The following is a 13,636-nucleotide window of genomic DNA, read 5'->3' on the forward strand; positions in this document are numbered from 1 at the left end:
TACCAGGGGGCAGGGCTACTGACGTTAAGGCTAATCTAAAGACGGTGCTGGCTAAAGCTAAAACTGGCGAGTGTAGAGAGTATAGAGATATTCTTATCCACGTCGGCGCCAACGATGTTAGGATGAAACAGTCAGAGGTCACCAAGCGCAACATAGCTTCAGCGTGTAAATCAGCTAGAAAGATGTGTCGGCATCGATTAATTGTCTCTGGCCCCCTCCCAGTTAGGGGGAGTGATGAGCTCTACAGCAGTCTCACAACTCAATCGCTGGTTGAAAACTGTTTTCTGCCCCTCCCAAAAGATAGAATTTGTAGATAATTGGCCCTCTTTCTGGGACTCACCCACAAACAGGACCAAGCCTGGCCTGTTGAGGAGTGACGGACTCCATCCTAGCTGGAGGGGTGCTCTCATCTTATCTACGAACATAGACAGGGCTCTAACTCCTCTAGCTCCACAATGAAATAGGGTGCAGGCCAGGCAGCAGGCTGTTAGCCAGCCTGCCAGCTTAGTGGAGTCTGCCACTAGCACAGTCAGCGTAGGCAGCTCAGCTTTCCCCATTGAGACCGTGTCTGTGCCTCGATCTAGGTTGGGCAAAATTAAAAATGGCGGTGTTCGCTTTAGCAATCTCACTAGTATAAAGACCTCCTCCATTCCTGCCATTATTGAAAGAGATTGTGATACCTCACATCTCAAAATTGGGTTACTTAATGTTAGATCCCTCACTTCCAAGGCAGTTATAGTCAATGAACTAATCACTGATAATAATCTTGATGTGATTGGCCTGACTGAAACATGGCTTAAGCCTGATGAATTTACTGTGTTAAATGAGGCCACACCCCCTGGTTACACTAGTGACCATACCCCCCGTGCATCCGGCAAAGGCGGAGGTGTTGCTAACATTTACGATAGCAAATTTCAATTTACAACAAAAAAAACGATGACGTTTTCGTCTTTTGAGCTTCTAGTCATGAAATCTATGCAGCCTACTCAATCACTTTTTATAGCTACTGTTTACAGGCCTCCTGGGCCATATGCAGTGTTCCTCACTGAGTTCCCTGAATTCCTATCGGATCTTGTAGTCATAGCAGATAATATTCAAATTTTTGGTGACTTTAACATTCACATGGAAAAGTCCACAGACCCACTCCAAAAGGCTTTCGGAGCCATCATCGACTCAGTGGGTTTTGTCCAACATGTCTCTGGACCTACTCACTGCCACAGTCATACTCTGGACCTAGTTTTGTCCCATGGAATAAATGTTGTGGATCTAAATGTTTTTCCTCATAATCCTGGACTATCGGACCACCATTTTATTACGTTTGCAATTGCAACAAATAATCTGCTCAGACCCCAACCAAGGAGCATTAAAAGTCGTGCTATAAATTCTCAGACAACCCAAAGATTCCTTGATGCCCTTCCAGACTGCCTCTGCCTACCCAAGGACGTCAGAGGACAAAAATCAGTTAACCACCTAACCGAGGAACTCAATTTAACCTTGCGCAATACCCTAGATGCAGTTGCACCCCTAAAAACTAAAAACATCTGTCATAAGAAACTAGCTCCCTGGTATACAGAAAATACACGAGCTCTGAAGCAAGCTTCCAGAAAATTGGAACGGAAATGGCGCCACACCAAACTGGAAGTCTTCCGACTAGCTTGGAAAGACAGTACCGTGCAGTATCGAAGAGCCCTTACTGCTGCTCGATCATCCTATTTTTCCAACTTAATTGAGGAAAATAAGAACAATCCAAAATTTCTTTTTGATACTGTCGCAAAGCTAACTACAAAGCAGCCTTCGCAAATGGAGGATGGCTTTCACTTCAGCAGTAATACATTTATGAACTTCTTTGAGGAAAAGATCATGATCATTAGAAAGCAAATTACAGACTCCTCTTTAAATCTGGGTATTCCTCCAAAGCTCCATTGTCCTGAGTCTACACAACTCTGCCAGGACCTAGGATCAAGGGAGATACTAAAGTGTTTTAGTACTATATCTCTTGACACAATGATGAAAATAATCATGGCCTCCAAACCCTCAAGCTGCATACTGGACCCTATTCCAACTAAACTACTGAAAGAGCTGCTTCCTGTGCTTGGCCATCCTATGTTGAACATAATAAACGGCTCTCTATCCACCGGATGTGTACCAAGCTCACTAAAAGTGGCAGTAATAAAGCCTCTCTTGAAAAAGCCGAATCTTGATCCAGAAATGATAAAAAACTATCGGCCTATATCGAATCTTCCATTCCTCTCAAAAATTTTAGAAAAAGCTGTTGCACAGCAACTCACTGCCTTCCTGAAGACAAACAATGTATACGAAACGCTTCAGTCTGGTTTTAGACCCCATCATAGCACTGAGACTGCACTTGTGAAGGTGGTAAATGACCTTTTAATGACGTCAGACCGAGGCTCTGCATCTGTCCTCGTGCTCCTAGATCTTAGTGCCGCTTTTGATACCATCGATCACCACATTCTTTTGGAGAGATTGGAAACCCAAATTGGTCTACATGGACAAGTTCTGGCCTGGTTTAGATCTTATCTGTCGGAAAGATAGCAGTTTGTCTCTGTGAATGGTTTGTACTCTGACAAATCAATTGTAAATTTCGGTGTTCCTCAAGGTTCCGTTTTAGGACCACTATTGTTTTCACTATATATTTTACCTCTTGGGGATGTCATTCGAAAACATAATGTTAAATTTCACTGCTATGCGGACGACACACAGCTGTACATTTCAATGAAACATGGTGAAGCCCCAAAATTGCCCTCGCTAGAAGCCTGTGTTTCAGACATAAAGAAGTCGATGGCTGCAAACTTTCTACTTTTAAACTCGGACAAAACAGAGATGCTTGTTCTAGGTCCCAAGAAACAAAGAGATCTTCTGTTGAATCTGACAATTAATCTGGATGGTTGTACAGTCGTCTCAAATAAAACTGTGAAGGACCTCGGCGTTACTCTGGACCCTGATCTCTCTTTTGAAGAACATATCAAGACTGTTTCAAGGACAGCTTTTTTCCATCTACGTAACATTGCAAAAATCAGAAATTTTCTGTCCAAAAATGACGCAGAAAAATTAATCCATGCTTTTGTTACTTCTAGGCTGGACTACTGCAATGCTCTACTTTCCGGCTACCCGGATAAAGCACTAAATAAACTTCAGTTAGTGCTAAATACGGCTGCTAGAATCCTGACTAGAACCAAAAAATTTGATCATATTACTCCAGTGCTAGCCTCCCTACACTGGCTTCCTGTTAAGGCAAGGGCTGATTTCAAGGTTTTACTGCTAACCTACAAAGCATTACATGGGCTTGCTCCTACCTATCTTTCCGATTTGGTCCTGCCGTACATACCTACACGTACGCTACGGTCACAAGACGCAGGCCTCCTAATTGTCCCTAGAATTTCTAAGCAAACGGCTGGAGGTAGGGCTTTCTCCTATAGAGCTCCATTTTTATGGAATGGTCTGCCTACCAATGTGAGAGACGCAGACTCAGTCTCAACCTTTAAGTCTTTACTGAAGACTTATCTCTTCAGTAGGTCCTATAATTAAGTATAGTCTGGCCCAGGAGTGTGAAGGTGAATGGAAAGGCTGGAGCAACGAACCGCCCTTGCTGTCTCTGCCTTGCCGGTTCCCCTCTTTCCACTGGGATTCTCTGCCTCTAACCCTTTTACAGGGGCTGAGTCACTGGCCTACTGGTGTTCTTCCATGCCGTCCATGGGAGGGGTGCGTCACTTGAGTGGGTTGAGTCACTGACGTGGTCTTCCTGTCTGGGTTGGCGCCCCCCCTTGGGTTGTGCCATGGCGGAGATCGTTGTGGGCTATACTCGGCCTTGTCTTAGGACGGTAAGTTGGTGGTTGGAGACATCCCTCTAGTGGTGTGGGGGCTGTGCTTTGGCAAAGTGGGTGGGGTTATATCCTGCCTGTTTGGCCCTGTCCGGGGGTATCATCGGATGGGACCACAGTGTCTTCTGATCCCTCCTGTCTCAGCCTCCAGTATTTATGCTGCAGTAGTTTATGTGTCGGGGGGCTAGGGTCAGTCTGTTACATCTGGAGTATTTCTCTTGTCTTATCCGGTGTCCTGTGTGTATTTAAATATGCTCTCTCTAATTCTCTCTTTCTCTCTTTCTGTCTTTCTCTCCGAGGACCTGAGCCCTAGGACCATGCCTCAGGACTACCTGGTATGATGACTCCTTGCTGTCCCCAGTCCACCTGGCCGTGCTGCTGCTCCAGTTTCAACTGTTCTGCCTGCGGCTATGGAACCCTGACCTGTTCACCGGACGTGCTTGTTGCACCCTCGACAACTACTATGATTATTATTATTTGACCATGCTGGTCATTTATGAACATTTTAACATTTTAACATCTTGACCATGTTCTGTTATAATATCCACCCTGCACAGCCAGAAGAGGACTGGCCACCCCTCATAGCCTGGTTCCTCTCTAGGTTTCTTCCTAGGTTTTTGGCCTTTCTAGGGAGTTTTTCCTAGGGAGTTTTTCCTAACCACCGTGCTTCTTTCACATGCTTTGCTTGCTGTTTGGGGTTTTAGGCTGGGTTTCTGTACAGCACTTTGAGAATATCAGCTGATGTACGAAGGGCTATATAAAAATAAATTTGATTTGATCTGACGCACATTCAAGTGTCATAAAACACACGGCAGAGCTCTCCCTGTCCTCTGCCGTGCCCTGATTGTATTACTGCTAATATCTAGAAATGTGTATGTACACCCTGGCCCATCTACTGTTGCTAGCCCCATATCTAACTTGTGCTCTGATTTCTGCTTCACTGATTTCTGCTCTTGTAAAAGCCTGGGTTTTCTGCATGTTAACACTAGAAGCTTATTACCTAAAATGGATTAATAGAAAGTATGGGTTCACAGCTCCAATTCAGATGTGTTACTCATTGCTCGAGACATGGTTAAGAAAGAGTGTTCTGAACACTAATGTTAACCTTTCTGGCTATAACCTTTTTCGGCAAGACAGATCTTACAAATGTGGTGGAGTGCCAATCTTTAACAAGGAACACCGGTTGTCTCCACCAAGTCTGTCGCCAAACACATTGATTTGCTGGTTTTAATAAGCATCAAGCTTTCAAATTTGTTCTTTTTTGATTGTTAACGGGTGTCATCGTCCACCATCATCATCGGCCTAACCTAGAGCTGGGACGATAAACCAAAAAACTACAGATATCGACATTTCTAACTCATACCGAAGCAATTTTGAACCAAGACTAAAGCAGCCAATCAGAGCCATCTTCTATCCCATGCTTCCTACACCGGTTGTTGGCAGTTGTCTCAAGTGATGTCACAAGTAGCTTCATTCATTAGTGGGGAAAAACGAAGAGCAACGAAGAAAATACTGTCCCAGAAATCCAAGAACAAATACTGCCAAAGGATGCTGTGTTGGTTGTTTGGGCTTATTTTGGTTTTAAGTCAGGATTCCTATTTGACTCAGCCACGCCTCCTTGCCCGTCCAACACTTTCTCATCTCCCAGCCCTTCTAATGCGACTAGCCCTGATGCTCCTCCCTCTTTTTCCCCTGCCTCGCTACACAGCTTCTCCCTGCACACCGTCACTGAGTCTGAGGTGCTAAAGGAGCTCCTTAAACTTGACCCTAAAAAGCCATCTAGGTCAGATGGTTTAGATCCATTCTTCTTTGGGATTGCAGAGTCTATCACTCACCTGTTTAACCTGTCTCTCCTCTCTGGGGAGGTTCCCAGTGCTTGGAAGGCAGCCACGGTGTATGTTTCATTTAAAGGGGGAGATCAATCTGATCCTAATTGTTTTAGGCCTATTTCTATTTTGCCCTGTTTATCAAAAGTGTTAGAAAAACTCAATAATCAACTGACTGGATCTCTTGATGTCTATAGTATTCTCTCTGGTATTCAATCTGGATTCCGCTCAGGTTATGGATTAGTCACTGCAAACTTAAAGGTCTTAAATGATGTCACCGCAGCCCTTGACTCTAAGCAATGTTGTGCTGCTATGTTTATTGAATTGTCCAAAAGCTTTTGATATGGTAGACCGTTCCATTATTGTGGGTCAGCTAAGGAGTATTTGCTGTCAGAACAGCTGCTGCTACTGCCTGTCACCAAGCGAGTACCCCAAGGCTCGATCCTAGGCCCCACGCACTTCTCAATTTACAACAACAACATAGCTCAGGGAGTAGAAAGCTCTCTTGTCCGTTTATATGCAGATGGTTCAGTCTTATACTCAGCTGGCCCCTCCACGGATTTTGTGTTGTACGCTCACCAACAAAGCTTTCTTAGTGTCCAACAAGCTTTCTCTCCCCATAATTCTCAGGGCTAGGCATCCCATCAGCGGGACACCTGTCAACAACACCTGGTGAAATTGGAGGGCGCGGAATTCAAATAAATAATCGTAATATTAGACATTTATGAACATACAAGTATCTTATATTGGTTAAAAGCTTCAATTCTTGTTAATCTAACTGCATTTACAATAGGCTTTACAGCGAAAGCATACCATGCGATTGTTTGAGGATGGCACCACACATCAACATATTTTTCAACCAGCACAGGCTTCATAAAATCACAAATAGCAATTAAATAATCACTTACTTTTGAAAATGTTCCTCTGGTTGCAATCCCAAGGGTCCCAGCTACAACAAGCATGGTCATTTTGTTAGATAAAATCCTTCTTTATATCCCAAAAAGTCTGTTTAGTTGGCGCCATCGATTTCAGTAATCCACTCATTCAACATGCAGACAAAGGAATCCAAAAAGCTACCGCTAAACCTTGTTAAAACATGTCAAACTACATTCGGAAAGAAGTATGTTCAATAGAAAAGTAAAATTAGCAAGTGCGCGTCCTCTTCGTCACACGCCCACAGACTGATTTCCAACTGTGACTCCCTGTACCAAAACTCAAAATTCTTCCTCGTTTTGGAAGAAACAAGCCTGAAACCTTGAACAAAGACTGTTGACATCTAGTGGAACCCATAGGAATTGCAATCTGGGAGCTGGAATTGCATAGGACCCATAGCTTTCCATTGAAAGAGCATGGGATCTAAAAAAAAAAAAAAGATTTCTGGTTGGTTTTTCTTTGGATTTTCTCCTACCATATCAATTGTTTTATAGTCTCATACAGTATTTTAACATTTCTACAAACACCAAAGTGTTTTCTATCCAATGGTACCAATTATATGCATTTCCTGGCTTCTGGGCCTGAGCAACAGGCAGTCTACTTTGGGCACGTCAGTCAGGTGGAAATTCTGAAAAAGGACCCTAGCTCCAAAGCAAAGGTAATGTGGTTCGGTAAGAAGAATGTCTTAGTTCTGTCTTTATGTAGTGTTGTGGTGTATCTCTTGTCGTGATGTGTGTTTTATCCCAGCCCCCATACCCACAGGAGGCCTTTTGTCTCTTGGTAGGTTGTCATTGTAAATAATAATTTGTTCTGAAATGACTTACCAAGTTAAATAAAGATTAAAATAAAACATTTTCATAATAGTAATAAGTATGTATCTCACCTCATTTCCTATGACTCTCAGAAAAAAAAATATTATAATATTTTCACATTTGGAAACAATCAAAGTCTATAATTCATAGCCACTCTACTGCACATGCAACCGGTGTTGCTCTACAAGTCAGTCCCCCCTCCCTCTCCCTTCCATCCTCACGGTCTCTCCCCATGCCCAATACTGACACCAGGTGGTTATAAGCTTTAGTCTACAGTCAAAAGTAGTGCACTACATAGTGAATAGGGTGCCATGCTGGAAGGACTTTAGAAAAATAAAACAACAGGATTTACAGGTCTGGGTTTTCACCACAATCTAGTCCTCACTCTATGGTCCAACTCATCCCAAACCATCTGAATTGGGTTGAGGTCGGGTGATTGTGGAGGCCAGGTCATCTGACGCAGCACCATTTCTCTCCTTCTTGGTCAAATACAACCTGGAGTTGTGTTTTGGGTCATTGTCCTGTTGAAAAATAAATCATAGTCCCACTAAGCATGAACCAGATTGGATGACGTATCGCTGCAGAATGCTGTGGTAGCCATGCTGGTTAAGGGGCGGCAGGTAGCCTAGTGGTTAGAGCGTTGGACTAGTAAACGAGAGGTTGCAAGATCAAATCTGTCGTTCTGCTCCTGAACAAGGCAGTTAACCCACTGTTCCTAGGCTGTCATTGAAAATAAGAATTTGTTCTTAACTGACTTGCCTAGTTTAAAATTTTTAAAACACATGCGGAGACATGACAGTTGGAACCAAAAATCTCAAATTTGGACTCATTAGACCAAAAAGACAGATGTCCACTCTTCTAATGTCTGTTTCTTGGCCCAAGCAAGTCTCTTCTTCTCATTGGTGTCCTTTAGTAGTGGTTTCCTTGCAGAGGTTTGACCATGAAGGCCTGATTCACAAAGGGTCGGCCAGAGAATTGAACCCTGTGGCACCCCCATAGAGACAGCCTGAGGCCGGTTGTCTGGACCTCAGGCTGTCTCTATGGGGATGCCACAGGGTTCAATTCTCGGGCCGACCCCCTTCTCTGTATATATCGATGATGCTCTTGCTGCTGGTGATTCTCTGATCCAACTCTACGCAGAGGACACCATTCTGTATACATCTGTCCCTTCTTTGGACACTGTGCGCACAAACCTCCAAACGAGCTTCAACGCCATACAACACTCCTACCGTGGCCTCCAACTGCTTTTAAATGCTAGTAAAACTAAGTGCATGCTCTTCAACCGATTACTGCCCACACCCTCCCGCCCGACCAGCATCACTACTCTGGACGGTTCTGACCTAGAATATGTGGACAACTACAAATACCTAGGTGTCTGGTTAGACTGTACACTCTCCTTCCAGACTCACATTAAGCATCTCCAATCCAAAATTAAATCTAGAATTGGCTTCCTATTTCGCAACAAAGCCTCCTTCACTCATGCCGCCAAACAGACCCTCGTAAAACTGACTATCCTGCCGAACCTTGACTTCAGCAATGTCATTTACAAAATAGCCCCCAACACTCTACTCAGCAAACTGGATGTAGTCTATCACAGTGCCATCAGTTTTATCACCAAAGCCCCATATACTACCCACCACTGCAACCTGTATGCTCTCGTTGGCTGGCCCTCACCAAACCCACTGGCTCCAGGTCATCTATAAGTCTTTGCCAAAGCAAACACTTCCTTTGGTCGCCTTTTCTTCCAGTTCTCTGCTGCCAATGGCTTGAACGAATTGCAAAAATCTCTGAAGCTGGAGCCTTATATCTCCCTCTCTAACTTTAAGCATCAGCTGTCAGAGCAGCGTACCGATCACTGTACCTGTATACAGCCAATCTGTAAATAGCACACCCGACTACCCCATCCCCATATTATTACTTACCCTAATGCTCTTTTGCACTCCAGTATCTCTACTTGCACATCATCATCTGCACATCTATCACTCCAGTATTAATGCTAAATTGTAATTATTTTCACCTCTAGGGCCTATTTATTGCCTACCTCCCTACTCTTCTACATTTGCCCACACTGTACATAGATTTTTCTATTTTTCTTTTCTTTTGTGTTATTGACTGTACGTTTGTTTATGTGTAACTCTGCGTTGTTCTTTTTGTCGCACTGCTTTGCTTTATCTTGGCCAGGTCGCAGTTGTAAATGAGAACTTCTTCTCAACTGGCCTCCCTGGTTAAATAAAGGTGAAATAAAAATAAATAAAAAATGAACTTATCCTCTGCAGCAGAGGTAACTCTGGGTCTTCCTTTCCTGTGGTGGTTCTCATGAGAGCCAGTTTCACCACAGTGCTTGATGGTTTTTTCGACTGCACTTGGAGAAACATTCAAAGTTCTTGAAATGTTCCACATTGACTGGACTTCATGTCTTCAAGTAATGATGGACTGTAAAATGCAATCCAGGTGATTACCTCATTAAGCTGGTTGAGAGAATGCAAAGAGTGTGCAAAGCTGTCATCAAGACAAAGGGTGGCTACTTTCAAGAATCTCAAATATAACATATATTTTGATTTGTTTAACACTTTTTTGGTTACTACATGCCTGCCTTTATTAAACATTTCAATTATAGGATACACAGTTGCCAGCATTTCACCTCCCAAGAGAAATTCTGCCCCTGTTCGTCAATAGGGCTTGAATTACCATGTAGCTCTTAAGGATTGGCCACTTTAAAAAAAAATTTTGTCACTAAAATGACTTACCCAAATCTAACTGCCTGTAGCTCAGGACCTGAAGCAAGGATATGTATTTTCTTGGTACCATTTGAAAGGAAACACTTTGAAGTTTGTGGAAATGTGAAAGGAATGTAGGAGAATATAACACATTATATCTGGTAAAAGATAATACAAAGAAAAAAAACTGTTTTTTTTGGTAATATTTTGTACCATCTTCTTTGAAATGCAAGAGAAAGACCATCATGTATTATTCCAGCCCAGGTTTACACTGATCCAATGAACCATTGCATTTATGTTCAAAATTATGTATCAAGACTGCCCAAATGTGCCTAATTGGTTTATTAATAACTTTTTATATTCACTCTCCTCAAACAATAGCATTGCATTCTTTCACTGTAATAGCTACTGTAAATTGGACAGTGCAGTGAGGTTAACAAGAATGTAAGCTTTCTGTCAATATCAGATATGTCTATGTCTTGGGAAATGTTCTTGTTACTTACAAACCGATCCTGAAGAAGTTAACGGGAACACTCCTCTTCCACAGCCATTGCCTGACCTAAATGAAATAATGTCTTGCCCTATTCCAACTGCTCTCTGGCCTGTGATTGAGTATGCTAAGCTTAAAATGAAGATCACTTTATTGGTCCCCAAAAAATTTGACTTCTGCTTTTAACTCAACCAGAGGTGCAGGGGGGTGCCACACCTGGGCGCTGTTGTTGTGGGGTGGGGGGGTGGGATCAAGTGCCTTGCTCAAGGGCGTAATGGCAATCAATGGCATCGAGGATTTGATACAGGCAACTCTCTGGTAGCCAGCTAACTTCCCACCAGATTTGTCCAGTCAGACCCAGGATTTGAACTGGCAACCCTCCAGTTGCTGGCTCGCTTCTCTAACCGCTAGGAAACCTGCCACCCGCATGTGTCTGTGTGCGTGTGCATGTGTGAGACTGGACTGAGACAGGCACTAGTGTGTGACAGCCTAAGAGACTGAGGAAGTCAAACGTCCAGTGACCTCATTATACACTGAAACAAGCTGTGTCTTAAAGAACAAATGGTCGACTGCGACCTTGGACCCAGGATAAAGCCTGACACATATTACGAATTTAGAGGGCGTTAGCACTTGTTAGGCCAGGCACAATGACTTGATCCAGTTTATGCCGGCCGTACCAGGAGACTGACTGACCCTGCCATAGGGATGTAGGGAACCACAGCAGAACAGACCAGAACGGAGCAGAACAGACCAGAACAGACCAGACCAGAACAGAGCAGACCAGACCAGACCAGACCAGACCAGAACAGAGCAGAACAGAACAGACCAGACTAGAGAAGAGCAGAACAGAGGAGAACAGATCAGAACCGAGCCGAACTGAACAGAGTTGAAAATATACATTTACATTTACGGCATTTAGCAGACGCTCTTATCCAGAGCGACTTACAAATTGGTACATTCACCTTATGATATCCAGTGGAACAACCACTTTACAATAGTACATGCCAGTCTGAAACAGTATCAGAGTTTAGGGGGATCTGAAGCCTGGCAGAAAATATTAGGGTTTCAAATGGTTCTTTTACCTGTGAATGTGAGACCGTGCCATTTAGAATCACAGAAAATGAATATGATACAATGTGAGTTTATTCATCTTTTATTCATCTGTTCATCACATCATAGAACATCATCAAATGATGGGTGTTTAGAAACACAGTGGTATTTTCAGTTCTGTTTGAGTCCTAAGAATAAACTCCTCCCCATAGACTTTTCCTATATAGCACGACCTGTTCAACCAGCAGTTATTCCTTTACACTACAGAGGGACTGCTTCCTTTCTATGCTTGATTATATTTCATGGTTCATCGTGATCAACGATTGATAGTGTGCCACTGTGTCCAGGACCGGAAGGGAGAAAAGAGCTTCTGGGAGGCGAAGATGAATGCTGCATTGGGCCTAATAGAAAACTATGAACACCTGTAGTCCTGAGGTCCTTTGAATTGGCTGTAGTCCTTCCATAGGTCCTACCTTTTACTAATTGTCCCTTAGAGGAAGGTGTTGGGAGCCAGGCAGGAGTAATGGAAAACTGAGCCAGTTTAAAGATGTCCCTCTCTCTCTCTCTATTTTCTCTCACATGGATATCCAATGACATTTGAATGACTCAGAGACGTTCTCTGTTTAAAAGACAGACTGATCTATGTGGATATTATGTGAGAGAATATGGTGAGAGATAGAGATCAAGTGATATTCTTGTCTACAGCAGTGGAGACAGGCATGAGTGAATCCATTTCTTATTGTTGACTTGAGGAGACAGACATGCATTGCTTTAATTTTCCGTAATCATTACTGTTACAATTATTTTTTATTTTATTTATTTGAACCTTTATTTTTGACAGAGAAGTCAGAATGAGACTAGGGTCTATTTTACAAATGATCCCTACATAAAAACATCAAACATATACACAACATACAAAATTACATAACATTTTAAGAAAAACAGACACATTTATCAACACAGACGTCTCTGATCATGACTGAACTAACCAAGGGGGACCAGAACATGTCCTTTCAGAGAGCTCTGGAAGTTGTTCCACATTCACAGTGGATAATAAATAAAATCAGCTTTACCCAACTCTGTGGAGACCGAAGGGGCCTCCAGTGTTATCCAAGCCTGAGACCGGGTTTGGTCATTTGTAAGTCGATATTGAATTAATGATGATATATATAGAGGAAGTTTCTGCATGACTGCTTTGTAGATAAACACAAGAAAATGTTGCTCTCTCCTTACATATTAAGAGGCCCAACCTCTCTTTTTGATACAAAACACAACGGTGAGTTAGTTCTGTAACCATCACCAGTAATACACCTAAGGGAACAATGGTGAGTTCTGTAACCATCACTAGTAATAAACCTACAAGGAACAATGGTGAGTTCTGTAACCATCACCAGTAATAAACCTAAAAGGAACAATGGTGAGTTCTGTAACCATCACCAGTAATAAACCTAAAAGGATCAATGGTGAGTTCTGTAACCATCACCAGTAATAAACCTAAAGGAACAATGGTGAGTTCTGTAACCATCACTAGTAATAAACCTAAAGGAACAATGGTGAGTTCTGTAACCATCACCAGTAATAAACATAAAAGGAACAATGGTGAGTTCTCTAACCATCACCAGTAATAAACCTAAAAGGAACAATGGTGAGTTCTGTAACCATCACCAGTAATAAACCTAAAAGGAACAATGGTGAGTTCTCTAACCATCACTAGTAATAAACCTAAAGGAACAATGGTGAGATCTGTAAACATCACCAGTAATAAACCTAAAAGGAACAATGGTGAGATCTGTAACCATCACCAGTAATAAACCTAAAAGGAACAATGGTGAGTTTTATTACCATCACCAGTAATACACCTAAAAGGAACAATGGTGAGTTCTGTAACCATCACCAGTAATAAACCTAAAGGAACAATGGTGAGATATGTAACCATCACCAGTAATAAACCTAAAAGGAACAATGGTGA

Source organism: Salmo salar, chromosome ssa29, assembly GCF_905237065.1.
Source record: "Salmo salar chromosome ssa29, Ssal_v3.1, whole genome shotgun sequence".
Classification (NCBI taxonomy): Eukaryota; Metazoa; Chordata; class Actinopteri; order Salmoniformes; family Salmonidae; genus Salmo; species Salmo salar.